The 25,000-nt window shown below is 57.6% G+C and overlaps 45 non-coding genes and 4 pseudogenes across 45 annotated transcripts in view; all 49 read left to right on the top strand.

Moving 5' to 3' along the window:
- The window catches only part of LOC144540631 (5S ribosomal RNA), a 119-nt gene extending 28 nt beyond the window's left edge, over positions 1-91 (top strand). Inside the window, exon 1 of the ribosomal RNA XR_013505851.1 lies at positions 1-91. This exon is cut by the window's left edge and continues 28 nt beyond it. This is a non-coding gene — a ribosomal RNA (5S ribosomal RNA).
- A 395-nt stretch (positions 92-486) lies between these two features.
- On the top strand, positions 487-605 carry LOC144540885 (5S ribosomal RNA). Its single transcript, XR_013506103.1, has one exon. It is a non-coding gene; the product is annotated as a 5S ribosomal RNA (ribosomal RNA).
- A 395-nt stretch (positions 606-1,000) lies between these two features.
- LOC144540629 (5S ribosomal RNA) lies at positions 1,001-1,119 on the top strand. Its single transcript, XR_013505849.1, has one exon. It is a non-coding gene; the product is annotated as a 5S ribosomal RNA (ribosomal RNA).
- Positions 1,120-1,514: 395 nt separating this feature from the next.
- On the top strand, positions 1,515-1,633 carry LOC144540628 (5S ribosomal RNA). The gene has a single exon (XR_013505848.1). It is a non-coding gene; the product is annotated as a 5S ribosomal RNA (ribosomal RNA).
- Positions 1,634-2,028: 395 nt separating this feature from the next.
- Positions 2,029-2,147, top strand: LOC144540627 (5S ribosomal RNA). Its single transcript, XR_013505847.1, has one exon. It is a non-coding gene; the product is annotated as a 5S ribosomal RNA (ribosomal RNA).
- A 395-nt stretch (positions 2,148-2,542) lies between these two features.
- Positions 2,543-2,661, top strand: LOC144540626 (5S ribosomal RNA). Its single transcript, XR_013505846.1, has one exon. It is a non-coding gene; the product is annotated as a 5S ribosomal RNA (ribosomal RNA).
- A 395-nt stretch (positions 2,662-3,056) lies between these two features.
- LOC144540625 (5S ribosomal RNA) lies at positions 3,057-3,175 on the top strand. Its single transcript, XR_013505845.1, has one exon. It is a non-coding gene; the product is annotated as a 5S ribosomal RNA (ribosomal RNA).
- A 395-nt stretch (positions 3,176-3,570) lies between these two features.
- Positions 3,571-3,689, top strand: LOC144540624 (5S ribosomal RNA). Its single transcript, XR_013505844.1, has one exon. It is a non-coding gene; the product is annotated as a 5S ribosomal RNA (ribosomal RNA).
- Positions 3,690-4,084: 395 nt separating this feature from the next.
- On the top strand, positions 4,085-4,203 carry LOC144540623 (5S ribosomal RNA). Its single transcript, XR_013505843.1, has one exon. It is a non-coding gene; the product is annotated as a 5S ribosomal RNA (ribosomal RNA).
- Positions 4,204-4,598: 395 nt separating this feature from the next.
- LOC144540622 (5S ribosomal RNA) lies at positions 4,599-4,717 on the top strand. The gene has a single exon (XR_013505842.1). It is a non-coding gene; the product is annotated as a 5S ribosomal RNA (ribosomal RNA).
- A 395-nt stretch (positions 4,718-5,112) lies between these two features.
- Positions 5,113-5,231, top strand: LOC144540621 (5S ribosomal RNA). Its single transcript, XR_013505841.1, has one exon. It is a non-coding gene; the product is annotated as a 5S ribosomal RNA (ribosomal RNA).
- A 395-nt stretch (positions 5,232-5,626) lies between these two features.
- LOC144540620 (5S ribosomal RNA) lies at positions 5,627-5,745 on the top strand. The gene has a single exon (XR_013505840.1). It is a non-coding gene; the product is annotated as a 5S ribosomal RNA (ribosomal RNA).
- A 395-nt stretch (positions 5,746-6,140) lies between these two features.
- On the top strand, positions 6,141-6,259 carry LOC144540618 (5S ribosomal RNA). Its single transcript, XR_013505838.1, has one exon. It is a non-coding gene; the product is annotated as a 5S ribosomal RNA (ribosomal RNA).
- A 395-nt stretch (positions 6,260-6,654) lies between these two features.
- Positions 6,655-6,773, top strand: LOC144541192 (5S ribosomal RNA). Its single transcript, XR_013506406.1, has one exon. It is a non-coding gene; the product is annotated as a 5S ribosomal RNA (ribosomal RNA).
- A 395-nt stretch (positions 6,774-7,168) lies between these two features.
- LOC144540617 (5S ribosomal RNA) lies at positions 7,169-7,287 on the top strand. Its single transcript, XR_013505837.1, has one exon. It is a non-coding gene; the product is annotated as a 5S ribosomal RNA (ribosomal RNA).
- A 395-nt stretch (positions 7,288-7,682) lies between these two features.
- LOC144540616 (5S ribosomal RNA) lies at positions 7,683-7,801 on the top strand. Its single transcript, XR_013505836.1, has one exon. It is a non-coding gene; the product is annotated as a 5S ribosomal RNA (ribosomal RNA).
- A 395-nt stretch (positions 7,802-8,196) lies between these two features.
- On the top strand, positions 8,197-8,315 carry LOC144540614 (5S ribosomal RNA). The gene has a single exon (XR_013505835.1). It is a non-coding gene; the product is annotated as a 5S ribosomal RNA (ribosomal RNA).
- Positions 8,316-8,710: 395 nt separating this feature from the next.
- LOC144540613 (5S ribosomal RNA) lies at positions 8,711-8,829 on the top strand. Its single transcript, XR_013505834.1, has one exon. It is a non-coding gene; the product is annotated as a 5S ribosomal RNA (ribosomal RNA).
- Positions 8,830-9,224: 395 nt separating this feature from the next.
- Positions 9,225-9,343, top strand: LOC144540612 (5S ribosomal RNA). Its single transcript, XR_013505833.1, has one exon. It is a non-coding gene; the product is annotated as a 5S ribosomal RNA (ribosomal RNA).
- A 395-nt stretch (positions 9,344-9,738) lies between these two features.
- On the top strand, positions 9,739-9,857 carry LOC144540611 (5S ribosomal RNA). The gene has a single exon (XR_013505832.1). It is a non-coding gene; the product is annotated as a 5S ribosomal RNA (ribosomal RNA).
- A 395-nt stretch (positions 9,858-10,252) lies between these two features.
- LOC144540610 (5S ribosomal RNA) lies at positions 10,253-10,371 on the top strand. Its single transcript, XR_013505831.1, has one exon. It is a non-coding gene; the product is annotated as a 5S ribosomal RNA (ribosomal RNA).
- A 395-nt stretch (positions 10,372-10,766) lies between these two features.
- Positions 10,767-10,885, top strand: LOC144540609 (5S ribosomal RNA). The gene has a single exon (XR_013505830.1). It is a non-coding gene; the product is annotated as a 5S ribosomal RNA (ribosomal RNA).
- A 395-nt stretch (positions 10,886-11,280) lies between these two features.
- Positions 11,281-11,399, top strand: LOC144540608 (5S ribosomal RNA). The gene has a single exon (XR_013505829.1). It is a non-coding gene; the product is annotated as a 5S ribosomal RNA (ribosomal RNA).
- A 395-nt stretch (positions 11,400-11,794) lies between these two features.
- On the top strand, positions 11,795-11,913 carry LOC144540606 (5S ribosomal RNA). Its single transcript, XR_013505827.1, has one exon. It is a non-coding gene; the product is annotated as a 5S ribosomal RNA (ribosomal RNA).
- A 395-nt stretch (positions 11,914-12,308) lies between these two features.
- LOC144540605 (5S ribosomal RNA) lies at positions 12,309-12,427 on the top strand. The gene has a single exon (XR_013505826.1). It is a non-coding gene; the product is annotated as a 5S ribosomal RNA (ribosomal RNA).
- A 395-nt stretch (positions 12,428-12,822) lies between these two features.
- LOC144541300 (5S ribosomal RNA) lies at positions 12,823-12,931 on the top strand (annotated as a pseudogene).
- Positions 12,932-13,326: 395 nt separating this feature from the next.
- Positions 13,327-13,445, top strand: LOC144540604 (5S ribosomal RNA). The gene has a single exon (XR_013505825.1). It is a non-coding gene; the product is annotated as a 5S ribosomal RNA (ribosomal RNA).
- Positions 13,446-13,840: 395 nt separating this feature from the next.
- LOC144540603 (5S ribosomal RNA) lies at positions 13,841-13,959 on the top strand. The gene has a single exon (XR_013505824.1). It is a non-coding gene; the product is annotated as a 5S ribosomal RNA (ribosomal RNA).
- Positions 13,960-14,354: 395 nt separating this feature from the next.
- On the top strand, positions 14,355-14,473 carry LOC144540602 (5S ribosomal RNA). The gene has a single exon (XR_013505823.1). It is a non-coding gene; the product is annotated as a 5S ribosomal RNA (ribosomal RNA).
- A 395-nt stretch (positions 14,474-14,868) lies between these two features.
- LOC144540851 (5S ribosomal RNA) lies at positions 14,869-14,987 on the top strand. Its single transcript, XR_013506069.1, has one exon. It is a non-coding gene; the product is annotated as a 5S ribosomal RNA (ribosomal RNA).
- Positions 14,988-15,382: 395 nt separating this feature from the next.
- On the top strand, positions 15,383-15,501 carry LOC144540601 (5S ribosomal RNA). The gene has a single exon (XR_013505822.1). It is a non-coding gene; the product is annotated as a 5S ribosomal RNA (ribosomal RNA).
- A 395-nt stretch (positions 15,502-15,896) lies between these two features.
- LOC144540600 (5S ribosomal RNA) lies at positions 15,897-16,015 on the top strand. The gene has a single exon (XR_013505821.1). It is a non-coding gene; the product is annotated as a 5S ribosomal RNA (ribosomal RNA).
- Positions 16,016-16,410: 395 nt separating this feature from the next.
- Positions 16,411-16,519, top strand: LOC144541299 (5S ribosomal RNA; annotated as a pseudogene).
- Positions 16,520-16,911: 392 nt separating this feature from the next.
- Positions 16,912-17,030, top strand: LOC144540992 (5S ribosomal RNA). The gene has a single exon (XR_013506207.1). It is a non-coding gene; the product is annotated as a 5S ribosomal RNA (ribosomal RNA).
- A 392-nt stretch (positions 17,031-17,422) lies between these two features.
- LOC144540599 (5S ribosomal RNA) lies at positions 17,423-17,541 on the top strand. Its single transcript, XR_013505820.1, has one exon. It is a non-coding gene; the product is annotated as a 5S ribosomal RNA (ribosomal RNA).
- Positions 17,542-17,933: 392 nt separating this feature from the next.
- On the top strand, positions 17,934-18,052 carry LOC144540598 (5S ribosomal RNA). The gene has a single exon (XR_013505819.1). It is a non-coding gene; the product is annotated as a 5S ribosomal RNA (ribosomal RNA).
- Positions 18,053-18,447: 395 nt separating this feature from the next.
- LOC144540597 (5S ribosomal RNA) lies at positions 18,448-18,566 on the top strand. The gene has a single exon (XR_013505818.1). It is a non-coding gene; the product is annotated as a 5S ribosomal RNA (ribosomal RNA).
- Positions 18,567-18,961: 395 nt separating this feature from the next.
- LOC144541298 (5S ribosomal RNA) lies at positions 18,962-19,070 on the top strand (annotated as a pseudogene).
- Positions 19,071-19,462: 392 nt separating this feature from the next.
- LOC144540595 (5S ribosomal RNA) lies at positions 19,463-19,581 on the top strand. The gene has a single exon (XR_013505816.1). It is a non-coding gene; the product is annotated as a 5S ribosomal RNA (ribosomal RNA).
- A 392-nt stretch (positions 19,582-19,973) lies between these two features.
- LOC144540594 (5S ribosomal RNA) lies at positions 19,974-20,092 on the top strand. Its single transcript, XR_013505815.1, has one exon. It is a non-coding gene; the product is annotated as a 5S ribosomal RNA (ribosomal RNA).
- A 392-nt stretch (positions 20,093-20,484) lies between these two features.
- Positions 20,485-20,603, top strand: LOC144540593 (5S ribosomal RNA). The gene has a single exon (XR_013505814.1). It is a non-coding gene; the product is annotated as a 5S ribosomal RNA (ribosomal RNA).
- A 392-nt stretch (positions 20,604-20,995) lies between these two features.
- On the top strand, positions 20,996-21,104 carry LOC144541297 (5S ribosomal RNA; annotated as a pseudogene).
- A 395-nt stretch (positions 21,105-21,499) lies between these two features.
- Positions 21,500-21,618, top strand: LOC144540592 (5S ribosomal RNA). The gene has a single exon (XR_013505813.1). It is a non-coding gene; the product is annotated as a 5S ribosomal RNA (ribosomal RNA).
- A 395-nt stretch (positions 21,619-22,013) lies between these two features.
- Positions 22,014-22,132, top strand: LOC144540591 (5S ribosomal RNA). The gene has a single exon (XR_013505812.1). It is a non-coding gene; the product is annotated as a 5S ribosomal RNA (ribosomal RNA).
- A 395-nt stretch (positions 22,133-22,527) lies between these two features.
- LOC144540590 (5S ribosomal RNA) lies at positions 22,528-22,646 on the top strand. Its single transcript, XR_013505811.1, has one exon. It is a non-coding gene; the product is annotated as a 5S ribosomal RNA (ribosomal RNA).
- Positions 22,647-23,041: 395 nt separating this feature from the next.
- On the top strand, positions 23,042-23,160 carry LOC144541160 (5S ribosomal RNA). The gene has a single exon (XR_013506375.1). It is a non-coding gene; the product is annotated as a 5S ribosomal RNA (ribosomal RNA).
- A 395-nt stretch (positions 23,161-23,555) lies between these two features.
- LOC144540589 (5S ribosomal RNA) lies at positions 23,556-23,674 on the top strand. Its single transcript, XR_013505810.1, has one exon. It is a non-coding gene; the product is annotated as a 5S ribosomal RNA (ribosomal RNA).
- Positions 23,675-24,066: 392 nt separating this feature from the next.
- LOC144540588 (5S ribosomal RNA) lies at positions 24,067-24,185 on the top strand. The gene has a single exon (XR_013505809.1). It is a non-coding gene; the product is annotated as a 5S ribosomal RNA (ribosomal RNA).
- Positions 24,186-24,577: 392 nt separating this feature from the next.
- On the top strand, positions 24,578-24,696 carry LOC144540587 (5S ribosomal RNA). Its single transcript, XR_013505808.1, has one exon. It is a non-coding gene; the product is annotated as a 5S ribosomal RNA (ribosomal RNA).
- Positions 24,697-25,000: the final 304 nt, after the last annotated feature.

Raw genomic sequence — 25,000 nt, 5'->3', positions numbered from 1 at the left:
CCGATCTCGTCCGATCTCGGAAGCTAAGCAGGGTCGGGCCTGGTTAGTACTTGGATGGGAGACCGCCTGGGAATACCAGGTGCTGTAAGCTTTTTCATCTTTCTAGGCAGCAGAGGGCGCTGCTCCCTCTCCGGGGGAGACAGGGGGCCTCCAACAACAGTGCTGGCCAGCGGCAGTGCAGTCACTTTTGCAGAGGAAGTACAAGGACGACATCACGTCCCGTGTGCCAGCAACAGCTGGCTTTCCCTCGGGGAGGCTGCAAACTTATCACAGCATGCATTTGTGTCCCTGCCGTCGCTGAACAGCGCAAATGTAGGGGAGAGAAAAGACTGCGGCCTTGCTCCCGGTGAGCACAACGGCTGAGGGCGTCAATGATAATAGAGGGCAGAGAAATAGGCCCATTTGGTGGCCGGTTTTCAAAGGGCCCTGCAGTAGGCACAGGCTAAGCCGTGTATAAAAGGCCTCCCTGCCGCCGCCGCCTCAATTGCTTACGGCCATACCACTCTGAACACGCCCGATCTCGTCCGATCTCGGAAGCTAAGCAGGGTCGGGCCTGGTTAGTACTTGGATGGGAGACCGCCTGGGAATATCAGGTGCTGTAAGCTTTTTCATCTTTCTAGGCAGCAGAGGGCGCTGCTCCCTCTCCGGGGGAGACAGGGGGCCTCCAACAACAGTGCTGGCCAGCGGCAGTGCAGTCACTTTTGCAGAGGAAGTACAAGGACGACATCACGTCCCGTGTGCCAGCAACAGCTGGCTTTCCCTCGGGGAGGCTGCAAACTTATCACAGCATGCATTTGTGTCCCTGCCGTCGCTGAACAGCGCAAATGTAGGGGAGAGAAAAGACTGCGGCCTTGCTCCCGGTGAGCACAACGGCTGAGGGCGTCAATGATAATAGAGGGCAGAGAAATAGGCCCATTTGGTGGCCGGTTTTCAAAGGGCCCTGCAGTAGGCACAGGCTAAGCCGTGTATAAAAGGCCTCCCTGCCGCCGCCGCCTCAATTGCTTACGGCCATACCACTCTGAACACGCCCGATCTCGTCCGATCTCGGAAGCTAAGCAGGGTCGGGCCTGGTTAGTACTTGGATGGGAGACCGCCTGGGAATACCAGGTGCTGTAAGCTTTTTCATCTTTCTAGGCAGCAGAGGGCGCTGCTCCCTCTCCGGGGGAGACAGGGGGCCTCCAACAACAGTGCTGGCCAGCGGCAGTGCAGTCACTTTTGCAGAGGAAGTACAAGGACGACATCACGTCCCGTGTGCCAGCAACAGCTGGCTTTCCCTCGGGGAGGCTGCAAACTTATCACAGCATGCATTTGTGTCCCTGCCGTCGCTCAACAGCGCAAATGTAGGGGAGAGAAAAGACTGCGGCCTTGCTCCCGGTGAGCACAACGGCTGAGGGCGTCAATGATAATAGAGGGCAGAGAAATAGGCCCATTTGGTGGCCGGTTTTCAAAGGGCCCTGCAGTAGGCACAGGCTAAGCCGTGTATAAAAGGCCTCCCTGCCGCCGCCGCCTCAATTGCTTACGGCCATACCACTCTGAACACGCCCGATCTCGTCCGATCTCGGAAGCTAAGCAGGGTCGGGCCTGGTTAGTACTTGGATGGGAGACCGCCTGGGAATACCAGGTGCTGTAAGCTTTTTCATCTTTCTAGGCAGCAGAGGGCGCTGCTCCCTCTCCGGGGGAGACAGGGGGCCTCCAACAACAGTGCTGGCCAGCGGCAGTGCAGTCACTTTTGCAGAGGAAGTACAAGGACGACATCACGTCCCGTGTGCCAGCAACAGCTGGCTTTCCCTCGGGGAGGCTGCAAACTTATCACAGCATGCATTTGTGTCCCTGCCGTCGCTGAACAGCGCAAATGTAGGGGAGAGAAAAGACTGCGGCCTTGCTCCCGGTGAGCACAACGGCTGAGGGCGTCAATGATAATAGAGGGCAGAGAAATAGGCCCATTTGGTGGCCGGTTTTCAAAGGGCCCTGCAGTAGGCACAGGCTAAGCCGTGTATAAAAGGCCTCCCTGCCGCCGCCGCCTCAATTGCTTACGGCCATACCACTCTGAACACGCCCGATCTCGTCCGATCTCGGAAGCTAAGCAGGGTCGGGCCTGGTTAGTACTTGGATGGGAGACCGCCTGGGAATACCAGGTGCTGTAAGCTTTTTCATCTTTCTAGGCAGCAGAGGGCGCTGCTCCCTCTCCGGGGGAGACAGGGGGCCTCCAACAACAGTGCTGGCCAGCGGCAGTGCAGTCACTTTTGCAGAGGAAGTACAAGGACGACATCACGTCCCGTGTGCCAGCAACAGCTGGCTTTCCCTCGGGGAGGCTGCAAACTTATCACAGCATGCATTTGTGTCCCTGCCGTCGCTGAACAGCGCAAATGTAGGGGAGAGAAAAGACTGCGGCCTTGCTCCCGGTGAGCACAACGGCTGAGGGCGTCAATGATAATAGAGGGCAGAGAAATAGGCCCATTTGGTGGCCGGTTTTCAAAGGGCCCTGCAGTAGGCACAGGCTAAGCCGTGTATAAAAGGCCTCCCTGCCGCCGCCGCCTCAATTGCTTACGGCCATACCACTCTGAACACGCCCGATCTCGTCCGATCTCGGAAGCTAAGCAGGGTCGGGCCTGGTTAGTACTTGGATGGGAGACCGCCTGGGAATACCAGGTGCTGTAAGCTTTTTCATCTTTCTAGGCAGCAGAGGGCGCTGCTCCCTCTCCGGGGGAGACAGGGGGCCTCCAACAACAGTGCTGGCCAGCGGCAGTGCAGTCACTTTTGCAGAGGAAGTACAAGGACGACATCACGTCCCGTGTGCCAGCAACAGCTGGCTTTCCCTCGGGGAGGCTGCAAACTTATCACAGCATGCATTTGTGTCCCTGCCGTCGCTGAACAGCGCAAATGTAGGGGAGAGAAAAGACTGCGGCCTTGCTCCCGGTGAGCACAACGGCTGAGGGCGTCAATGATAATAGAGGGCAGAGAAATAGGCCCATTTGGTGGCCGGTTTTCAAAGGGCCCTGCAGTAGGCACAGGCTAAGCCGTGTATAAAAGGCCTCCCTGCCGCCGCCGCCTCAATTGCTTACGGCCATACCACTCTGAACACGCCCGATCTCGTCCGATCTCGGAAGCTAAGCAGGGTCGGGCCTGGTTAGTACTTGGATGGGAGACCGCCTGGGAATACCAGGTGCTGTAAGCTTTTTCATCTTTCTAGGCAGCAGAGGGCGCTGCTCCCTCTCCGGGGGAGACAGGGGGCCTCCAACAACAGTGCTGGCCAGCGGCAGTGCAGTCACTTTTGCAGAGGAAGTACAAGGACGACATCACGTCCCGTGTGCCAGCAACAGCTGGCTTTCCCTCGGGGAGGCTGCAAACTTATCACAGCATGCATTTGTGTCCCTGCCGTCGCTGAACAGCGCAAATGTAGGGGAGAGAAAAGACTGCGGCCTTGCTCCCGGTGAGCACAACGGCTGAGGGCGTCAATGATAATAGAGGGCAGAGAAATAGGCCCATTTGGTGGCCGGTTTTCAAAGGGCCCTGCAGTAGGCACAGGCTAAGCCGTGTATAAAAGGCCTCCCTGCCGCCGCCGTCTCAATTGCTTACGGCCATACCACTCTGAACACGCCCGATCTCGTCCGATCTCGGAAGCTAAGCAGGGTCGGGCCTGGTTAGTACTTGGATGGGAGACCGCCTGGGAATACCAGGTGCTGTAAGCTTTTTCATCTTTCTAGGCAGCAGAGGGCGCTGCTCCCTCTCCGGGGGAGACAGGGGGCCTCCAACAACAGTGCTGGCCAGCGGCAGTGCAGTCACTTTTGCAGAGGAAGTACAAGGACGACATCACGTCCCGTGTGCCAGCAACAGCTGGCTTTCCCTCGGGGAGGCTGCAAACTTATCACAGCATGCATTTGTGTCCCTGCCGTCGCTGAACAGCGCAAATGTAGGGGAGAGAAAAGACTGCGGCCTTGCTCCCGGTGAGCACAACGGCTGAGGGCGTCAATGATAATAGAGGGCAGAGAAATAGGCCCATTTGGTGGCCGGTTTTCAAAGGGCCCTGCAGTCGGCACAGGCTAAGCCGTGTATAAAAGGCCTCCCTGCCGCCGCCGCCTCAATTGCTTACGGCCATACCACTCTGAACACGCCCGATCTCGTCCGATCTCGGAAGCTAAGCAGGGTCGGGCCTGGTTAGTACTTGGATGGGAGACCGCCTGGGAATACCAGGTGCTGTAAGCTTTTTCATCTTTCTAGGCAGCAGAGGGCGCTGCTCCCTCTCCGGGGGAGACAGGGGGCCTCGAACAACAGTGCTGGCCAGCGGCAGTGCAGTCACTTTTGCAGAGGAAGTACAAGGACGACATCACGTCCCGTGTGCCAGCAACAGCTGGCTTTCCCTCGGGGAGGCTGCAAACTTATCACAGCATGCATTTGTGTCCCTGCCGTCGCTGAACAGCGCAAATGTAGGGGAGAGAAAAGACTGCGGCCTTGCTCCCGGTGAGCACAACGGCTGAGGGCGTCAATGATAATAGAGGGCAGAGAAATAGGCCCATTTGGTGGCCGGTTTTCAAAGGGCCCTGCAGTAGGCACAGGCTAAGCCGTGTATAAAAGGCCTCCCTGCCGCCGCCGCCTCAATTGCTTACGGCCATACCACTCTGAACACGCCCGATCTCGTCCGATCTCGGAAGCTAAGCAGGGTCGGGCCTGGTTAGTACTTGGATGGGAGACCGCCTGGGAATACCAGGTGCTGTAAGCTTTTTCATCTTTCTAGGCAGCAGAGGGCGCTGCTCCCTCTCCGGGGGAGACAGGGGGCCTCCAACAACAGTGCTGGCCAGCGGCAGTGCAGTCACTTTTGCAGAGGAAGTACAAGGACGACATCACGTCCCGTGTGCCAGCAACAGCTGGCTTTCCCTCAGGGAGGCTGCAAACTTATCACAGCATGCATTTGTGTCCCTGCCGTCGCTGAACAGCGCAAATGTAGGGGAGAGAAAAGACTGCGGCCTTGCTCCCGGTGAGCACAACGGCTGAGGGCGTCAATGATAATAGAGGGCAGAGAAATAGGCCCATTTGGTGGCCGGTTTTCAAAGGGCCCTGCAGTAGGCACAGGCTAAGCCGTGTATAAAAGGCCTCCCTGCCGCCGCCGCCTCAATTGCTTACGGCCATACCACTCTGAACACGCCCGATCTCGTCCGATCTCGGAAGCTAAGCAGGGTCGGGCCTGGTTAGTACTTGGATGGGAGACCGCCTGGGAATACCAGGTGCTGTAAGCTTTTTCATCTTTCTAGGCAGCAGAGGGCGCTGCTCCCTCTCCGGGGGAGACAGGGGGCCTCCAACAACAGTGCTGGCCAGCGGCAGTGCAGTCACTTTTGCAGAGGAAGTACAAGGACGACATCACGTCCCGTGTGCCAGCAACAGCTGGCTTTCCCTCGGGGAGGCTGCAAACTTATCACAGCATGCATTTGTGTCCCTGCCGTCGCTGAACAGCGCAAATGTAGGGGAGAGAAAAGACTGCGGCCTTGCTCCCGGTGAGCACAACGGCTGAGGGCGTCAATGATAATAGAGGGCAGAGAAATAGGCCCATTTGGTGGCCGTTTTTCAAAGGGCCCTGCAGTAGGCACAGGCTAAGCCGTGTATAAAAGGCCTCCCTGCCGCCGCCGCCTCAATTGCTTACGGCCATACCACTCTGAACACGCCCGATCTCGTCCGATCTCGGAAGCTAAGCAGGGTCGGGCCTGGTTAGTACTTGGATGGGAGACCGCCTGGGAATACCAGGTGCTGTAAGCTTTTTCATCTTTCTAGGCAGCAGAGGGCGCTGCTCCCTCTCCGGGGGAGACAGGGGGCCTCCAACAACAGTGCTGGCCAGCGGCAGTGCAGTCACTTTTGCAGAGGAAGTACAAGGACGACATCACGTCCCGTGTGCCAGCAACAGCTGGCTTTCCCTCGGGGAGGCTGCAAACTTATCACAGCATGCATTTGTGTCCCTGCCGTCGCTGAACAGCGCAAATGTAGGGGAGAGAAAAGACTGCGGCCTTGCTCCCGGTGAGCACAACGGCTGAGGGCGTCAATGATAATAGAGGGCAGAGAAATAGGCCCATTTGGTGGCCGGTTTTCAAAGGGCCCTGCAGTAGGCACAGGCTAAGCCGTGTATAAAAGGAATCCCTGCCGCCGCCGCCTCAATTGCTTACGGCCATACCACTCTGAACACGCCCGATCTCGTCCGATCTCGGAAGCTAAGCAGGGTCGGGCCTGGTTAGTACTTGGATGGGAGACCGCCTGGGAATACCAGGTGCTGTAAGCTTTTTCATCTTTCTAGGCAGCAGAGGGCGCTGCTCCCTCTCCGGGGGAGACAGGGGGCCTCCAACAACAGTGCTGGCCAGCGGCAGTGCAGTCACTTTTGCAGAGGAAGTACAAGGACGACATCACGTCCCGTGTGCCAGCAACAGCTGGCTTTCCCTCGGGGAGGCTGCAAACTTATCACAGCATGCATTTGTGTCCCTGCCGTCGCTGAACAGCGCAAATGTAGGGGAGAGAAAAGACTGCGGCCTTGCTCCCGGTGAGCACAACGGCTGAGGGCGTCAATGATAATAGAGGGCAGAGAAATAGGCCCATTTGGTGGCCGGTTTTCAAAGGGCCCTGCAGCAGGCACAGGCTAAGCCGTGTATAAAAGGCCTCCCTGCCGCCGCCGCCTCAATTGCTTACGGCCATTCCACTCTGAACACGTCCGATCTCGTCCGATCTCGGAAGCTAAGCAGGGTCGGGCCTGGTTAGTACTTGGATGGGAGACCGCCTGGGAATACCAGGTGCTGTAAGCTTTTTCATCTTTCGAGGCAGCAGAGGGCGCTGCTCCCTCTCCGGGGGAGACAGGGGGCCTCCAACAACAGTGCTGGCCAGCGGCAGTGCAGTCACTTTTGCAGAGGAAGTACAAGGACGACATCACGTCCCGTGTGCCAGCAACAGCTGGCTTTCCCTCGGGGAGGCTGCAAACTTATCACAGCATGCATTTGTGTCCCTGCCGTCGCTGAACAGCGCAAATGTAGGGGAGAGAAAAGACTGCGGCCTTGCTCCCGGTGAGCACAACGGCTGAGGGCGTCAATGATAATAGAGGGCAGAGAAATAGGCCCATTTGGTGGCCGGTTTTCAAAGGGCCCTGCAGTAGGCACAGGCTAAGCCGTGTATAAAAGGCCTCCCTGCCGCCGCCGCCTCAATTGCTTACGGCCATACCACTCTGAACACGCCCGATCTCGTCCGATCTCGGAAGCTAAGCAGGGTCGGGCCTGGTTAGTACTTGGATGGGAGACCGCCTGGGAATACCAGGTGCTGTAAGCTTTTTCATCTTTCTAGGCAGCAGAGGGCGCTGCTCCCTCTCCGGGGGAGACAGGGGGCCTCCAACAACAGTGCTGGCCAGCGGCAGTGCAGTCACTTTTGCAGAGGAAGTACAAGGACGACATCACGTCCCGTGTGCCAGCAACAGCTGGCTTTCCCTCGGGGAGGCTGCAAACTTATCACAGCATGCATTTGTGTCCCTGCCGTCGCTGAACAGCGCAAATGTAGGGGAGAGAAAAGACTGCGGCCTTGCTCCCGGTGAGCACAACGGCTGAGGGCGTCAATGATAATAGAGGGCAGAGAAATAGGCCCATTTGGTGGCCGGTTTTCAAAGGGCCCTGCAGTAGGCACAGGCTAAGCCGTGTATAAAAGGCCTCCCTGCCGCCGCCGCCTCAATTGCTTACGGCCATACCACTCTGAACACGCCCGATCTCGTCCGATCTCGGAAGCTAAGCAGGGTCGGGCCTGGTTAGTACTTGGATGGGAGACCGCCTGGGAATACCAGGTGCTGTAAGCTTTTTCATCTTTCTAGGCAGCAGAGGGCGCTGCTCCCTCTCCGGGGGAGACAGGGGGCCTCCAACAACAGTGCTGGCCAGCGGCAGTGCAGTCACTTTTGCAGAGGAAGTACAAGGACGACATCACGTCCCGTGTGCCAGCAACAGCTGGCTTTCCCTCGGGGAGGCTGCAAACTTATCACAGCATGCATTTGTGTCCCTGCCGTCGCTGAACAGCGCAAATGTAGGGGAGAGAAAAGACTGCGGCCTTGCTCCCGGTGAGCACAACGGCTGAGGGCGTCAATGATAATAGAGGGCAGAGAAATAGGCCCATTTGGTGGCCGGTTTTCAAAGGGCCCTGCAGTAGGCACAGGCTAAGCCGTGTATAAAAGGCCTCCCTGCCGCCGCCGCCTCAATTGCTTACGGCCATACCACTCTGAACACGCCCGATCTCGTCCGATCTCGGAAGCTAAGCAGGGTCGGGCCTGGTTAGTACTTGGATGGGAGACCGCCTGGGAATACCAGGTGCTGTAAGCTTTTTCATCTTTCTAGGCAGCAGAGGGCGCTGCTCCCTCTCCGGGGGAGACAGGGGGCCTCCAACAACAGTGCTGGCCAGCGGCAGTGCAGTCACTTTTGCAGAGGAAGTACAAGGACGACATCACGTCCCGTGTGCCAGCAACAGCTGGCTTTCCCTCGGGGAGGCTGCAAACTTATCACAGCATGCATTTGTGTCCCTGCCGTCGCTGAACAGCGCAAATGTAGGGGAGAGAAAAGACTGCGGCCTTGCTCCCGGTGAGCACAACGGCTGAGGGCGTCAATGATAATAGAGGGCAGAGAAATAGGCCCATTTGGTGGCCGGTTTTCAAAGGGCCCTGCAGTAGGCACAGGCTAAGCCGTGTATAAAAGGCCTCCCTGCCGCCGCCGCCTCAATTGCTTACGGCCATACCACTCTGAACACGCCCGATCTCGTCCGATCTCGGAAGCTAAGCAGGGTCGGGCCTGGTTAGTACTTGGATGGGAGACCGCCTGGGAATACCAGGTGCTGTAAGCTTTTTCATCTTTCTAGGCAGCAGAGGGCGCTGCTCCCTCTCCGGGGGAGACAGGGGGCCTCCAACAACAGTGCTGGCCAGCGGCAGTGCAGTCACTTTTGCAGAGGAAGTACAAGGACGACATCACGTCCCGTGTGCCAGCAACAGCTGGCTTTCCCTCGGGGAGGCTGCAAACTTATCACAGCATGCATTTGTGTCCCTGCCGTCGCTGAACAGCGCAAATGTAGGGGAGAGAAAAGACTGCGGCCTTGCTCCCGGTGAGCACAACGGCTGAGGGCGTCAATGATAATAGAGGGCAGAGAAATAGGCCCATTTGGTGGCCGGTTTTCAAAGGGCCCTGCAGTAGGCACAGGCTAAGCCGTGTATAAAAGGCCTCCCTGCCGCCGCCGCCTAAATTGCTTACGGCCATACCACTCTGAACACGCCCGATCTCGTCCGATCTCGGAAGCTAAGCAGGGTCGGGCCTGGTTAGTACTTGGATGGGAGACCGCCTGGGAATACCAGGTGCTGTAAGCTTTTTCATCTTTCTAGGCAGCAGAGGGCGCTGCTCCCTCTCCGGGGGAGACAGGGGGCCTCCAACAACAGTGCTGGCCAGCGGCAGTGCAGTCACTTTTGCAGAGGAAGTACAAGGACGACATCACGTCCCGTGTGCCAGCAACAGCTGGCTTTCCCTCGGGGAGGCTGCAAACTTATCACAGCATGCATTTGTGTCCCTGCCGTCGCTGAACAGCGCAAATGTAGGGGAGAGAAAAGACTGCGGCCTTGCTCCCGGTGAGCACAACGGCTGAGGGCGTCAATGATAATAGAGGGCAGAGAAATAGGCCCATTTGGTGGCCGGTTTTCAAAGGGCCCTGCAGTAGGCACAGGCTAAGCCGTGTATAAAAGGCCTCCCTGCCGCCGCCGCCTCAATTGCTTACGGCCATACCACTCTGAACACGCCCGATCTCGTCCGATCTCGGAAGCTAAGCAGGGTCGGGCCTGGTTAGTACTTGGATGGGAGACCGCCTGGGAATACCAGGTGCTGTAAGCTTTTTCATCTTTCTAGGCAGCAGAGGGCGCTGCTCCCTCTCCGGGGGAGACAGGGGGCCTCCAACAACAGTGCTGGCCAGCGGCAGTGCAGTCACTTTTGCAGAGGAAGTACAAGGACGACATCACGTCCCGTGTGCCAGCAACAGCTGGCTTTCCCTCGGGGAGGCTGCAAACTTATCACAGCATGCATTTGTGTCCCTGCCGTCGCTGAACAGCGCAAATGTAGGGGAGAGAAAAGACTGCGGCCTTGCTCCCGGTGAGCACAACGGCTGAGGGCGTCAATGATAATAGAGGGCAGAGAAATAGGCCCATTTGGTGGCCGGTTTTCAAAGGGCCCTGCAGTAGGCACAGGCTAAGCCGTGTATAAAAGGCCTCCCTGCCGCCGCCGCCTCAATTGCTTACGGCCATACCACTCTGAACACGCCCGATCTCGTCCGATCTCGGAAGCTAAGCAGGGTCGGGCCTGGTTAGTACTTGGATGGGAGACCGCCTGGGAATACCAGGTGCTGTAAGCTTTTTCATCTTTCTAGGCAGCAGAGGGCGCTGCTCCCTCTCCGGGGGAGACAGGGGGCCTCCAACAACAGTGCTGGCCAGCGGCAGTGCAGTCACTTTTGCAGAGGAAGTACAAGGACGACATCACGTCCCGTGTGCCAGCAACAGCTGGCTTTCCCTCGGGGAGGCTGCAAACTTATCACAGCATGCATTTGTGTCCCTGCCGTCGCTGAACAGCGCAAATGTAGGGGAGAGAAAAGACTGCGGCCTTGCTCCCGGTGAGCACAACGGCTGAGGGCGTCAATGATAATAGAGGGCAGAGAAATAGGCCCATTTGGTGGCCGGTTTTCAAAGGGCCCTGCAGTAGGCACAGGCTAAGCCGTGTATAAAAGGCCTCCCTGCCGCCGCCGCCTCAATTGCTTACGGCCATACCACTCTGAACACGCCCGATCTCGTCCGATCTCGGAAGCTAAGCAGGGTCGGGCCTGGTTAGTACTTGGATGGGAGACCGCCTGGGAATACCAGGTGCTGTAAGCTTTTTCATCTTTCTAGGCAGCAGAGGGCGCTGCTCCCTCTCCGGGGGAGACAGGGGGCCTCCAACAACAGTGCTGGCCAGCGGCAGTGCAGTCACTTTTGCAGAGGAAGTACAAGGACGACATCACGTCCCGTGTGCCAGCAACAGCTGGCTTTCCCTCGGGGAGGCTGCAAACTTATCACAGCATGCATTTGTGTCCCTGCCGTCGCTGAACAGCGCAAATGTAGGGGAGAGAAAAGACTGCGGCCTTGCTCCCGGTGAGCACAACGGCTGAGGGCGTCAATGATAATAGAGGGCAGAGAAATAGGCCCATTTGGTGGCCGGTTTTCAAAGGGCCCTGCAGTAGGCACAGGCTAAGCCGTGTATAAAAGGCCTCCCTGCCGCCGCCGCCTCAATTGCTTACGGCCATACCACTCTGAACACGCCCGATCTCGTCCGATCTCGGAAGCTAAGCAGGGTCGGGCCTGGTTAGTACTTGGATGGGAGACCGCCTGGGAATACCAGGTGCTGTAAGCTTTTTCATCTTTCTAGGCAGCAGAGGGCGCTGCTCCCTCTCCGGGGGAGACAGGGGGCCTCCAACAACAGTGCTGGCCAGCGGCAGTGCAGTCACTTTTGCAGAGGAAGTACAAGGACGACATCACGTCCCGTGTGCCAGCAACAGCTGGCTTTCCCTCGGGGAGGCTGCAAACTTATCACAGCATGCATTTGTGTCCCTGCCGTCGCTGAACAGCGCAAATGTAGGGGAGAGAAAAGACTGCGGCCTTGCTCCCGGTGAGCACAACGGCTGAGGGCGTCAATGATAATAGAGGGCAGAGAAATAGGCCCATTTGGTGGCCGGTTTTCAAAGGGCCCTGCAGTAGGCACAGGCTAAGCCGTGTATAAAAGGCCTCCCTGCCGCCGCCGCCTCAATTGCTTACGGCCATACCACTCTGAACACGCCCGATCTCGTCCGATCTCGGAAGCTAAGCAGGGTCGGGCCTGGTTAGTACTTGGATGGGAGACCGCCTGGGAATACCAGGTGCTGTAAGCTTTTTCATCTTTCTAGGCAGCAGAGGGCGCTGCTCCCTCTCCGGGGGAGACAGGGGGCCTCCAACAACAGTGCTGGCCAGCGGCAGTGCAGTCACTTTTGCAGAGGAAGTACAAGGACGACATCACGTCCCGTGTGCCAGCAACAGCTGGCTTTCCCTCGGGGAGGCTGCAAACTTATCACAGCATGCATTTGTGTCCCTGCCGTCGCTGAACAGCGCAAATGTAGGGGAGAGAAAAGACTGCGGCCTTGCTCCCGGTGAGCACAACGGCTGAGGGCGTCAATGATAATAGAGGGCAGAGAAATAGGCCCATTTGGTGGCCGGTTTTCAAAGGGCCCTGCAGTAGGCACAGGCTAAGCCGTGTATAAAAGGCCTCCCTGCCGCCGCCGCCTCAATTGCTTACGGCCATACCACTCTGAACACGCCCGATCTCGTCCGATCTCGGAAGCTAAGCAGGGTCGGGCCTGGTTAGTACTTGGATGGGAGACCGCCTGGGAATACCAGGTGCTGTAAGCTTTTTCATCTTTCTAGGCAGCAGAGGGCGCTGCTCCCTCTCCGGGGGAGACAGGGGGCCTCCAACAACAGTGCTGGCCAGCGGCAGTGCAGTCACTTTTGCAGAGGAAGTACAAGGACGACATCACGTCCCGTGTGCCAGCAACAGCTGGCTTTCCCTCGGGGAGGCTGCAAACTTATCACAGCATGCATTTGTGTCCCTGCCGTCGCTGAACAGCGCAAATGTAGGGGAGAGAAAAGACTGCGGCCTTGCTCCCGGTGAGCACAACGGCTGAGGGCGTCAATGATAATAGAGGGCAGAGAAATAGGCCCATTTGGTGGCCGGTTTTCAAAGGGCCCTGCAGTAGGCACAGGCTAAGCCGTGTATAAAAGGCCTCCCTGCCGCCGCCGCCTCAATTGCTTACGGCCATACCACTCTGAACACGCCCGATCTCGGAAGCTAAGCAGGGTCGGGCCTGGTTAGTACTTGGATGGGAGACCGCCTGGGAATACCAGGTGCTGTAAGCTTTTTCATCTTTCTAGGCAGCAGAGGGCGCTGCTCCCTCTCCGGGGGAGACAGGGGGCCTCCAACAACAGTGCTGGCCAGCGGCAGTGCAGTCACTTTTGCAGAGGAAGTACAAGGACGACATCACGTCCCGTGTGCCAGCAACAGCTGGCTTTCCCTCGGGGAGGCTGCAAACTTATCACAGCATGCATTTGTGTCCCTGCCGTCGCTGAACAGCGCAAATGTAGGGGAGAGAAAAGACTGCGGCCTTGCTCCCGGTGAGCACAACGGCTGAGGGCGTCAATGATAATAGAGGGCAGAGAAATAGGCCCATTTGGTGGCCGGTTTTCAAAGGGCCCTGCAGTAGGCACAGGCTAAGCCGTGTATAAAAGGCCTCCCTGCCGCCGCCGCCTCAATTGCTTACGGCCATACCACTCTGAACACGCCCGATCTCGTCCGATCTCGGAAGCTAAGCAGGGTCGGGCCTGGTTAGTACTTGGATGGGAGACCGCCTGGGAATACCAGGTGCTGTAAGCTTTTTCATCTTTCTAGGCAGCAGAGGGCGCTGCTCCCTCTCCGGGGGAGACAGGGGGCCTCCAACAACAGTGCTGGCCAGCGGCAGTGCAGTCACTTTTGCAGAGGAAGTACAAGGACGACATCACGTCCCGTGTGCCAGCAACAGCTGGCTTTCCCTCGGGGAGGCTGCAAACTTATCACAGCATGCATTTGTGTCCCTGCCGTCGCTGAACAGCGCAAATGTAGGGGAGAGAAAAGACTGCGGCCTTGCTCCCGGTGAGCACAACGGCTGAGGGCGTCAATGATAATAGAGGGCAGAGAAATAGGCCCATTTGGTGGCCGGTTTTCAAAGGGCCCTGCAGTAGGCACAGGCTAAGCCGTGTATAAAAGGCCTCCCTGCCGCCGCCGCCTCAATTGCTTACGGCCATACCACTCTGAACACGCCCGATCTCGTCCGATCTCGGAAGCTAAGCAGGGTCGGGCCTGGTTAGTACTTGGATGGGAGACCGCCTGGGAATACCAGGTGCTGTAAGCTTTTTCATCTTTCTAGGCAGCAGAGGGCGCTGCTCCCTCTCCGGGGGAGACAGGGGGCCTCCAACAACAGTGCTGGCCAGCGGCAGTGCAGTCACTTTTGCAGAGGAAGTACAAGGACGACATCACGTCCCGTGTGCCAGCAACAGCTAGCTTTCCCTCGGGGAGGCTGCAAACTTATCACAGCATGCATTTGTGTCCCTGCCGTCGCTGAACAGCGCAAATGTAGGGGAGAGAAAAGACTGCGGCCTTGCTCCCGGTGAGCACAACGGCTGAGGGCGTCAATGATAATAGAGGGCAGAGAAATAGGCCCATTTGGTGGCCGGTTTTCAAAGGGCCCTGCAGTAGGCACAGGCTAAGCCGTGTATAAAAGGCCTCCCTGCCGCCGCCGCCTCAATTGCTTACGGCCATACCACTCTGAACACGCCCGATCTCGTCCGATCTCGGAAGCTAAGCAGGGTCGGGCCTGGTTAGTACTTGGATGGGAGACCGCCTGGGAATACCAGGTGCTGTAAGCTTTTTCATCTTTCTAGGCAGCAGAGGGCGCTGCTCCCTCTCCGGGGGAGACAGGGGGCCTCCAACAACAGTGCTGGCCAGCGGCAGTGCAGTCACTTTTGCAGAGGAAGTACAAGGACGACATCACGTCCCGTGTGCCAGCAACAGCTGGCTTTCCCTCGGGGAGGCTGCAAACTTATCACAGCATGCATTTGTGTCCCTGCCGTCGCTGAACAGCGCAAATGTAGGGGAGAGAAAAGACTGCGGCCTTGCTCCCGGTGAGCACAACGGCTGAGGGCGTCAATGATAATAGAGGGCAGAGAAATAGGCCCATTTGGTGGCCGGTTTTCAAAGGGCCCTGCAGTAGGCACAGGCTAAGCCGTGTATAAAAGGCCTCCCTGCCGCCGCCGCCTCAATTGCTTACGGCCATACCACTCTGAACACGCCCGATCTCGTCCGATCTCGGAAGCTAAGCAGGGTCGGGCCTGGTTAGTACTTGGATGGGAGACCGCTTGGGAATACCAGGTGCTGTAAGCTTTTTCATCTTTCTAGGCAGCAGAGGGCGCTGCTCCCTCTCCGGGGGAGACAGGGGGCCTCCAACAACAGTGCTGGCCAGCGGCAGTGCAGTCACTTTTGCAGAGGAAGTACAAGGACGACATCACGTCCCGTGTGCCAGCAACAGCTGGCTTTCCCTCGGGGAGGCTGCAAACTTATCACAGCATGCATTTGTGTCCCTGCCGTCGCTGAACAGCGCAAATGTAGGGGAGAGAAAAGACTGCGGCCTTGCTCCCGGTGAGCACAACGGCTGAGGGCGTCAATGATAATAGAGGGCAGAGAAATAGGCCCATTTGGTGGCCGGTTTTCAAAGGGCCCTGCAGTAGGCACAGGCTAAGCCGTGTATAAAAGGCCTCCCTGCCGCCGCCGCCTCAATTGCTTACGGCCATACCACTCTGAACACGCCCGATCTCGTCCGATCTCGGAAGCTAAGCAGGGTCGGGCCTGGTTAGTACTTGGATGGGAGACCGCCTGGGAATACCAGGTGCTGTAAGCTTTTTCATCTTTCTAGGCAGCAGAGGGCGCTGCTCCCTCTCCGGGGGAGACAGGGGGCCTCCAACAACAGTGCTGGCCAGCGGCAGTGCAGTCACTTTTGCAGAGGAAGTACAAGGACGACATCACGTCCCGTGTGCCAGCAACAGCTGGCTTTCCCTCGGGGAGGCTGCAAACTTATCACAGCATGCATTTGTGTCCCTGCCGTCGCTGAACAGCGCAAATGTAGGGGAGAGAAAAGACTGCGGCCTTGCTCCCGGTGAGCACAACGGCTGAGGGCGTCAATGATAATAGAGGGCAGAGAAATAGGCCCATTTGGTGGCCGGTTTTCAAAGGGCCCTGCAGTAGGCACAGGCTAAGCCGTGTATAAAAGGCCTCCCTGCCGCCGCCGCCTCAATTGCTTACGGCCATACCACTCTGAACACGCCCGATCTCGTCCGATCTCGGAAGCTAAGCAGGGTCGGGCCTGGTTAGTACTTGGATGGGAGACCGCCTGGGAATACCAGGTGCTGTAAGCTTTTTCATCTTTCTAGGCAGCAGAGGGCGCTGCTCCCTCTCCGGGGGAGACAGGGGGCCTCCAACAACAGTGCTGGCCAGCGGCAGTGCAGTCACTTTTGCAGAGGAAGTACAAGGACGACATCACGTCCCGTGTGCCAGCAACAGCTGGCTTTCCCTCGGGGAGGCTGCAAACTTATCACAGCATGCATTTGTGTCCCTGCCGTCGCTGAACAGCGCAAATGTAGGGGAGAGAAAAGACTGCGGCCTTGCTCCCGGTGAGCACAACGGCTGAGGGCGTCAATGATAATAGAGGGCAGAGAAATAGGCCCATTTGGTGGCCGGTTTTCAAAGGGCCCTGCAGTAGGCACAGGCTAAGCCGTGTATAAAAGGCCTCCCTGCCGCCGCCGCCTCAATTGCTTACGGCCATACCACTCTGAACACGCCCGATCTCGGAAGCTAAGCAGGGTCGGGCCTGGTTAGTACTTGGATGGGAGACCGCCTGGGAATACCAGGTGCTGTAAGCTTTTTCATCTTTCTAGGCAGCAGAGGGCGCTGCTCCCTCTCCGGGGGAGACAGGGGGCCTCCAACAACAGTGCTGGCCAGCGGCAGTGCAGTCACTTTTGCAGAGGAAGTACAAGGACGACATCACGTCCCGTGTGCCAGCAACAGCTGGCTTTCCCTCGGGGAGGCTGCAAACTTATCACAGCATGCATTTGTGTCCCTGCCGTCGCTGAACAGCGCAAATGTAGGGGAGAGAAAAGACTGCGGCCTTGCTCCCGGTGAGCACAACGGCTGAGGGCGTCAATGATAATAGAGGGCAGAGAAATAGGCCCATTTGGTGGCCGGTTTTCAAAGGGCCCTGCAGTAGGCACAGGCTAAGCCGTGTATAAAAGGCCTCCCTGCCGCCGCCTCAATTGCTTACGGCCATACCACTCTGAACACGCCCGATCTCGTCCGATCTCGAAAGCTAAGCAGGGTCGGGCCTGGTTAGTACTTGGATGGGAGACCGCCTGGGAATACCAGGTGCTGTAAGCTTTTTCATCTTTCTAGGCAGCAGAGGGCGCTGCTCCCTCTCCGGGGGAGACAGGGGGCCTCCAACAACAGTGCTGGCCAGCGGCAGTGCAGTCACTTTTGCAGAGGAAGTACAAGGACGACATCACGTCCCGTGTGCCAGCAACAGCTGGCTTTCCCTCGGGGAGGCTGCAAACTTATCACAGCATGCATTTGTGTCCCTGCCGTCGCTGAACAGCGCAAATGTAGGGGAGAGAAAAGACTGCGGCCTTGCTCCCGGTGAGCACAACGGCTGAGGGCGTCAATGATAATAGAGGGCAGAGAAATAGGCCCATTTGGTGGCCGGTTTTCAAAGGGCCCTGCAGTAGGCACAGGCTAAGCCGTGTATAAAAGGCCTCCCTGCCGCCGCCTCAATTGCTTACGGCCATACCACTCTGAACACGCCCGATCTCGTCCGATCTCGGAAGCTAAGCAGGGTCGGGCCTGGTTAGTACTTGGATGGGAGACCGCCTGGGAATACCAGGTGCTGTAAGCTTTTTCATCTTTCTAGGCAGCAGAGGGCGCTGCTCCCTCTCCGGGGGAGACAGGGGGCCTCCAACAACAGTGCTGGCCAGCGGCAGTGCAGTCACTTTTGCAGAGGAAGTACAAGGACGACATCACGTCCCGTGTGCCAGCAACAGCTGGCTTTCCCTCGGGGAGGCTGCAAACTTATCACAGCATGCATTTGTGTCCCTGCCGTCGCTGAACAGCGCAAATGTAGGGGAGAGAAAAGACTGCGGCCTTGCTCCCGGTGAGCACAACGGCTGAGGGCGTCAATGATAATAGAGGGCAGAGAAATAGGCCCATTTGGTGGCCGGTTTTCAAAAGGCCCTGCAGTAGGCACAGGCTAAGCCGTGTATAAAAGGCCTCCCTGCCGCCGCCTCAATTGCTTACGGCCATACCACTCTGAACACGCCCGATCTCGTCCGATCTCGGAAGCTAAGCAGGGTCGGGCCTGGTTAGTACTTGGATGGGAGACCGCCTGGGAATACCAGGTGCTGTAAGCTTTTTCATCATTCTAGGCAGCAGAGGGCGCTGCTCCCTCTCCGGGGGAGACAGGGGGCCTCGAACAACAGTGCTGGCCAGCGGCAGTGCAGTCACTTTTGCAGAGGAAGTACAAGGACGACATCACGTCCCGTGTGCCAGCAACAGCTGGCTTTCCCTCGGGGAGGCTGCAAACTTATCACAGCATGCATTTGTGTCCCTGCCGTCGCTGAACAGCGCAAATGTACGGGAGAGAAAAGACTGCGGCCTTGCTTCCGGTGAGCACAACGGCTGAGGGCGTCAATGATAATAGAGGGCAGAGAAATAGGCCCATTTGGTGGCCGGTTTTCAAAGGGCCCTGCAGCAGGCACAGGCTAAGCCGTGTATAAAAGGCCTCCCTGCCGCCGCCGCCTGAATTGCTTACGGCCATACCACTCTGAACACGCCCGATCTCGTCCGATCTCGGAAGCTAAGCAGGGTCGGGCCTGGTTAGTACTTGGATGGGAGACCGCCTGGGAATACCAGGTGCTGTAAGCTTTTTCATCTTTCTAGGCAGCAGAGGGCGCTGCTCCCTCTCCGGGGGAGACAGGGCGCCTCGAACAACAGTGCTGGCCAGCGGCAGTGCAGTCACTTTTGCAGAGGAAGTACAAGGACGACATCACGTCCCGTGTGCCAGCAACAGCTGGCTTTCCCTCGGGGAGGCTGCAAACTTATCACAGCATGCATTTGTGTCCCTGCCGTCGCTGAACAGCGCAAATGTAGGGGAGAGAAAAGACTGCGGCCTTGCTCCCGGTGAGCACAACGGCTGAGGGCGTCAATGATAATAGAGGGCAGAGAAATAGGCCCATTTGGTGGCTGGTTTTCAAAGGGCCCTGCAGTAGGCACAGGCTAAGCCGTGTATAAAAGGCCTCCCTGCCGCCGCCGCCTCAATTGCTTACGGCCATACCACTCTGAACACGCCCGATCTCGGAAGCTAAGCAGGGTCGGGCCTGGTTAGTACTTGGATGGGAGACCGCCTGGGAATACCAGGTGCTGTAAGCTTTTTCATCTTTCTAGGCAGCAGAGGGCGCTGCTCCCTCTCCGGGGGAGACAGGGGGCCTCCAACAACAGTGCTGGCCAGCGGCAGTGCAGTCACTTTTGCAGAGGAAGTACAAGGACGACATCACGTCCCGTGTGCCAGCAACAGCTGGCTTTCCCTCGGGGAGGCTGCAAACTTATCACAGCATGCATTTGTGTCCCTGCCGTCGCTGAACAGCGCAAATGTAGGGGAGAGAAAAGACTGCGGCCTTGCTCCCGGTGAGCACAACGGCTGAGGGCGTCAATGATAATAGAGGGCAGAGAAATAGGCCCATTTGGTGGCCGGTTTTCAAAGGGCCCTGCAGTAGGCACAGGCTAAGCCGTGTATAAAAGGCCTCCCTGCCGCCGCCTTAATTGCTTACGGCCATACCACTCTGAACACGCCCGATCTCGTCCGATCTCGGAAGCTAAGCAGGGTCGGGCCTGGTTAGTACTTGGATGGGAGACCGCCTGGGAATACCAGGTGCTGTAAGCTTTTTCATCTTTCTAGGCAGCAGAGGGCGCTGCTCCCTCTCCGGGGGAGACAGGGGGCCTCCAACAACAGTGCTGGCCAGCGGCAGTGCAGTCACTTTTGCAGAGGAAGTACAAGGACGACATCACGTCCCGTGTGCCAGCAACAGCTGGCTTTCCCTCGGGGAGGCTGCAAACTTATCACAGCATGCATTTGTGTCCCTGCCGTCGCTGAACAGCGCAAATGTAGGGGAGAGAAAAGACTGCGGCCTTGCTCCCGGTGAGCACAACGGCTGAGGGCGTCAATGATAATAGAGGGCAGAGAAATATGCCCATTTGGTGGCCGGTTTTCAAAGGGCCCTGCAGTAGGCACAGGCTAAGCCGTGTATAAAAGGCCTCCCTGCCGCCGCCTCAATTGCTTACGGCCATACCACTCTGAACACGCCCGATCTCGTCCGATCTCGGAAGCTAAGCAGGGTCGGGCCTGGTTAGTACTTGGATGGGAGACCGCCTGGGAATACCAGGTGCTGTAAGCTTTTTCATCTTTCTAGGCAGCAGAGGGCGCTGCTCCCTCTCCGGGGGAGACAGGGGGCCTCCAACAACAGTGCTGGCCAGCGGCAGTGCAGTCACTTTTGCAGAGGAAGTACAAGGACGACATCACGTCCCGTGTGCCAGCAACAGCTGGCTTTCCCTCGGGGAGGCTGCAAACTTATCACAGCATGCATTTGTGTCCCTGCCGTCGCTGAACAGCGCAAATGTAGGGGAGAGAAAAGACTGCGGCCTTGCTCCCGGTGAGCACAACGGCTGAGGGCGTCAATGATAATAGAGGGCAGAGAAATAGTCCCATTTGGTGGCCGGTTTTCAAAAGGCCCTGCAGTAGGCACAGGCTAAGCCGTGTATAAAAGGCCTCCCTGCCGCCGCCTCAATTGCTTACGGCCATACCACTCTGAACACGCCCGATCTCGTCCGATCTCGGAAGCTAAGCAGGGTCGGGCCTGGTTAGTACTTGGATGGGAGACCGCCTGGGAATACCAGGTGCTGTAAGCTTTTTCATCTTTCTAGGCAGCAGAGGGCGCTGCTCCCTCTCCGGGGGAGACAGGGGGCCTCCAACAACAGTGCTGGCCAGCGGCAGTGCAGTCACTTTTGCAGAGGAAGTACAAGGACGACATCACGTCCCGTGTGCCAGCAACAGCTGGCTTTCCCTCGGGGAGGCTGCAAACTTATCACAGCATGCATTTGTGTCCCTGCCGTCGCTGAACAGCGCAAATGTAGGGGAGAGAAAAGACTGCGGCCTTGCTCCCGGTGAGCACAACGGCTGAGGGCGTCAATGATAATAGAGGGCAGAGAAATAGGCCCATTTGGTGGCCGGTTTTCAAAAGGCCCTGCAGTAGGCACAGGCTAAGCCGTGTATAAAAGGCCTCCCTGCCGCCGCCTCAATTGCTTACGGCCATACCACTCTGAACACGCCCGATCTCGGAAGCTAAGCAGGGTCGGGCCTGGTTAGTACTTGGATGGGAGACCGCCTGGGAATACCAGGTGCTGTAAGCTTTTTCATCTTTCTAGGCAGCAGAGGGCGCTGCTCCCTCTCCGGGGGAGACAGGGGGCCTCCAACAACAGTGCTGGCCAGCGGCAGTGCAGTCACTTTTGCAGAGGAAGTACAAGGACGACATCACGTCCCGTGTGCCAGCAACAGCTGGCTTTCCCTCGGGGAGGCTGCAAACTTATCACAGCATGCATTTGTGTCCCTGCCGTCGCTGAACAGCGCAAATGTAGGGGAGAGAAAAGACTGCGGCCTTGCTCCCGGTGAGCACAACGGCTGAGGGCGTCAATGATAATAGAGGGCAGAGAAATAGGCCCATTTGGTGGCCGTTTTTCAAAGGGCCCTGCAATAGGCACAGGCTAAGCCGTGTATAAAAGGCCTCCCTGCCGCCGCCGCCTCAATTGCTTACGGCCATACCACTCTGAACACGCCCGATCTCGTCCGATCTCGGAAGCTAAGCAGGGTCGGGCCTGGTTAGTACTTGGATGGGAGACCGCCTGGGAATACCAGGTGCTGTAAGCTTTTTCATCTTTCTAGGCAGCAGAGGGCGCTGCTCCCTCTCCGGGGGAGACAGGGGGCCTCCAACAACAGTGCTGGCCAGCGGCAGTGCAGTCACTTTTGCAGAGGAAGTACAAGGACGACATCACGTCCCGTGTGCCAGCAACAGCTGGCTTTCCCTCGGGGAGTCTGCAAACTCATCACAGCATGCATTTGTGTCCCTGCCGTCGCTGAACAGCGCAAATGTAGGGGAGAGAAAAGACTGCGGCCTTGCTCCCGGTGAGCACAACGGCTGAGGGCGTCAATGATAATAGAGGGCAGAGAAATAGGCCCATTTGGTGGCCGGTTTTCAAAGGGCCCTGCAGTAGGCACAGGCTAAGCCGTGTATAAAAGGCCTCCCTGCCGCCGCCGCCTCAATTGCTTACGGCCATACCACTCTGAACACGCCCGATCTCGTCCGATCTCGGAAGCTAAGCAGGGTCGGGCCTGGTTAGTACTTGGATGGGAGACCGCCTGGGAATACCAGGTGCTGTAAGCTTTTTCATCTTTCTAGGCAGCAGAGGGCGCTGCTCCCTCTCCGGGGGAGACAGGGGGCCTCGAACAACAGTGCTGGCCAGCGGCAGTGCAGTCACTTTTGCAGAGGAAGTACAAGGACGACATCACGTCCCGTGTGCCAGCAACAGCTGGCTTTCCCTCGGGGAGGCTGCAAACTTATCACAGCATGCATTTGTGTCCCTGCCGTCGCTGAACAGCGCAAATGTAGGGGAGATAAAAGACTGCGGCCTTGCTCCCGGTGAGCACAACGGCTGAGGGCGTCAATGATAATAGAGGGCAGAGAAATAGGCCCATTTGGTGGCCGTTTTTCAAAGGGCCCTGCAGTAGGCACAGGCTAAGCCGTGTATAAAAGGCCTCCCTGCCGCCGCCGCCTCAATTGCTTACGGCCATACCACTCTGAACACGCCCGATCTCGTCCGATCTCGGAAGCTAAGCAGGGTCGGGCCTGGTTAGTACTTGGATGGGAGACCGCCTGGGAATACCAGGTGCTGTAAGCTTTTTCATCTTTCTAGGCAGCAGAGGGCGCTGCTCCCTCTCCGGGGGAGACAGGGGGCCTCGAACAACAGTGCTGGCCAGCGGCAGTGCAGTCACTTTTCCAGAGGAAGTACAAGGACGACATCACGTCCCGTGTGCCAGCAACAGCTGGCTTTCCCTCGGGGAGTCTGCAAACTTATCACAGCATGCATTTGTGTCCCTGCCGTCGCTGAACAGCGCAAATGTAGGGGAGAGAGAAGACTGCGGCCTTGCTCCCGGTGAGCACAACGGCTGAGGGCGTCAATGATAATAGAGGGCAGAGAAATAGGCCCATTTGGTGGCCGGTTTTCAAAGGGCCCTGTAGTAGGCACAGGCTAAGCCGTGTATAAAAGGCCTCCCTGCCGCCGCCGCCTCAATTGCTTACGGCCATACCACTCTGAACACGCCCGATCTCGTCCAATCTCGGAAGCTAAGCAGGGTCGGGCCTGGTTAGTACTTGGATGGGAGACCGCCTGGGAATACCAGGTGCTGTAAGCTTTTTCATCTTTCTAGGCAGCAGAGGGCGCTGCTCCCTCTCCGGGGGAGACAGGGGGCCTCCAACAACAGTGCTGGCCAGCGGCAGTGCAGTCACTTTTGCAGAGGAAGTACAAGGACGACATCACGTCCCGTGTGCCAGCAACAGCTGGCTTTCCCTCGGGGAGGCTGCAAACTTATCACAGCATGCATTTGTGTCCCTGCCGTCGCTGAACAGCGCAAATGTAGGGGAGAGAAAAGACTGCGGCCTTGCTCCCGGTGAGCACAACGGCTGAGGGCGTCAATGATAATAGAGGGCAGAGAAATAGGCCCATTTGGTGGCCGGTTTTCAAAGGGCCCTGCAGTAGGCACAGGCTAAGCCGTGTATAAAAGGCCTCCCTGCCGCCGCCGCCTCAATTGCTTACGGCCATACCACTCTGAACACGCCCGATCTCGTCCGATCTCGGAAGCTAAGCAGGGTCGGGCCTGGTTAGTACTTGGATGGGAGACCGCCTGGGAATACCAGGTGCTGTAAGCTTTTTCATCTTTCTAGGCAGCAGAGGGCGCTGCTCCCTCTCCGGGGGAGACAGGGGGCCTCCAACAACAGTGCTGGCCAGCGGCAGTGCAGTCACTTTTGCAGAGGAAGTACAAGGACGACATCACGTCCCGTGTGCCAGCAACAGCTGGCTTTCCCTCGGGGAGGCTGCAAACTTATCACAGCATGCATTTGTGTCCCTGCCGTCGCTGAACAGCGCAAATGTAGGGGAGAGAAAAGACTGCGGCCTTGCTCCCGGTGAGCACAACGGCTGAGGGCGTCAATGATAATAGAGGGCAGAGAAATAGGCCCATTTGGTGGCCGGTTTTCAAAGGGCCCTGCAGTAGGCACAGGCTAAGCCGTGTATAAAAGGCCTCCCTGCCGCCACTTCAATTGCTTACGGCCATACCACTCTGAACACGCCCGATCTCGTCCGATCTCGGAAGCTAAGCAGGGTCGGGCCTGGTTAGTACTTGGATGGGAGACCGCCTGGGAATACCAGGTGCTGTAAGCTTTTTCATCTTTCTAGGCAGCAGAGGGCGCTGCTCCCTCTCCGGGGGAGACAGGGGGCCTCCAACAACAGTGCTGGCCAGCGGCAGTGCAGTCACTTTTGCAGAGGAAGTACAAGGACGACATCACGTCCCGTGTGCCAGCAACAGCTGGCTTTCCCTCGGGGAGGCTGCAAACTTATCACAGCATGCATTTGTGTCCCTGCCGTCGCTGAACAGCGCAAATGTAGGGGAGAGAAAAGACTGCGGCCTTGCTCCCGGTGAGCACAACGGCTGAGGGCGTCAATGATAATAGAGGGCAGAGAAATAGGCCCATTTGGTGGCCGGTTTTCAAGGGGCCCTGCAGTAGGCACAGGCTAAGCCGTGTATAAAAGGCCTCCCTGCCGCGGCCTCAATTGCTTACGGCCATACCACTCTGAACACGCCCGATCTCGTCCGATCTCGGAAGCTAAGCAGGGTCGGGCCTGGTTAGTACTTGGATGGGAGACCGCCTGGGAATACCAGGTGCTGTAAGCTTTTTCATCTTTCTAGGCAGCAGAGGGCGCTGCTCCCTCTCCGGGGGAGACAGGGGGCCTCCAACAACAGTGCTGGCCAGCGGCAGTGCAGTCACTTTTGCAGAGGAAGTACAAGGACGACATCACGTCCCGTGTGCCAGCAACAGCTGGCTTTCCCTCGGGGAGGCTGCAAACTTATCACAGCATGCATTTGTGTCCCTGCCGTCGCTGAACAGCGCAAATGTAGGGGAGAGAAAAGACTGCGGCCTTGCTCCCGGTGAGCACAACGGCTGAGGGCGTCAATGATAATAGAGGGCAGAGAAATA

Source organism: Centroberyx gerrardi, chromosome 10 (assembly GCF_048128805.1).
Source record: "Centroberyx gerrardi isolate f3 chromosome 10, fCenGer3.hap1.cur.20231027, whole genome shotgun sequence".
Taxonomy (NCBI): Eukaryota; Metazoa; Chordata; class Actinopteri; order Beryciformes; family Berycidae; genus Centroberyx; species Centroberyx gerrardi.
This window is presented reverse-complemented; position numbering and strand designations above follow the sequence as displayed.